Source organism: Sinocyclocheilus grahami, unplaced genomic scaffold (genome assembly GCF_001515645.1).
Source record: "Sinocyclocheilus grahami isolate Dianchi unplaced genomic scaffold, SAMN03320097.WGS_v1.1 scaffold89.1, whole genome shotgun sequence".
In the NCBI taxonomy this organism is placed as follows: domain Eukaryota; kingdom Metazoa; phylum Chordata; class Actinopteri; order Cypriniformes; family Cyprinidae; genus Sinocyclocheilus; species Sinocyclocheilus grahami.
This window is the reverse complement of record NW_015505268.1, coordinates 1,243,580-1,245,088: the sequence shown is the minus strand read 5'-3', so window position 1 is coordinate 1,245,088 and position 1,509 is coordinate 1,243,580.

The following is a 1,509-nucleotide window of genomic DNA, read 5'->3' as shown; positions in this document are numbered from 1 at the left end:
GTCTTTGAAAAAACAAAGGGCAGGTTGCTGGTCTGGAACCTTCAGATGTGTTAACACAATGCTAAAGAGAAAAGACATCAGCAATGATCTTATAGTAGCAATTGTTGATGCCTTCAATCTGGGAAGGGAAATACGGCTATTTCCCAACAATCTGAAGTCCATCATTTCACAGTGGGGAAGATTATTCACATGTGGAAGACACTGAATCTTCCAAGGAGTGGACATCCCGGGAAAATTTATCCCATGGTCAGACTTTATAATACTCTGTATAATAGACAGTATACAATAGAAATGGCAGACAACCCAACAACTATACCTCAAACTCTACAAGCCTCAGTTAACATGTTAAATGATAAAGCTTGTGACAGTACAATTAGGAAAAGACCAGAAAGTATGGTATGTTAGGAAGAGGTGCCAGAAGAAACAAACATCTCATACTAAAAGTCACACATGCTGGTGGAGGGCTATTCTAGAGTCAAATCTGAGCCCATCCATCCTGACAGCTAAAGCTTGGCCAAATTTTCAGCAGGACAAACACACCAGCAAATCTACAACAGAACGGTTGAAAAAGAAAATAATCTGTGTTGCAATAGTCCAGTCAAAGTCTAGACCTCATCCTGACTGAAATGCTGTGGTGAGAGCTGTGCATAAACAAATGCCCACAAACCTCACCATTTTAAAGAAGAGTGGGCCGAGAACGATGTTAGAGACTGATAAAGTCATACAGAAAATGATCACTTCATGTTGTTGCTGCTAAAAAGATCTAATATGTCCTGCCAAGAACCAGAAGATTTTTTATAATAACTACAGCTCATGAAAGTAAAAAATCCAGTATTCAGGTCATTCAGTGACCATCCCTACAGTATAAATTCCGGGTTTCTCTTGTTCTTTGAAACCACAATAATGGGGAAGACAGCTGATTTGGCAATGGTCTAGAAAACAATCATTGACACCCTCCACAAAGAGGGTAAGTCACAGAAGGTCATTACTGAAAGGGGTGGCTGTTCACAGAGTGCTGTATCAAAGCATATTAAATGCAAAGTTGACTGGAAGGAATAAATTGGGTAGGAAAAGGTGCACAAGCAACAGGGATGACCGCAAGCTTGAGAATACTGTCAAGCAAAGCCGGTTCAAACACTTGGGAGAGCTTTACAAGGAGTGGACTGAAGCTGGAGTCAGTGCATCAAGAGTCACCACGTTCAGACGTCTTCAGGAAAAGGGCTACCAAGCCACTTCTGAAACAGAAACAACATCAGAAGCATCTTACCTGGGCTAAGGAGAAAAACAACTGGACTGTTGCTCAGTGGTCCAAAGTCCTCTTTTCAGATAAAAGTAAATTTTGCAATTCATTTGGAAATCAAGGTCTGCAGGAAGACTGGAGAGGCACAGAATCCAAGCTGCTTGAAGTCTAGTGTGAAGTTTCTGAAATCAGCGATGATTTGGGGTGCCGTGGTGTTGGTCTGCTGGTGTTGGTCCATTGTGTTTTATCAAGTCCAAAGTCAATGCAGC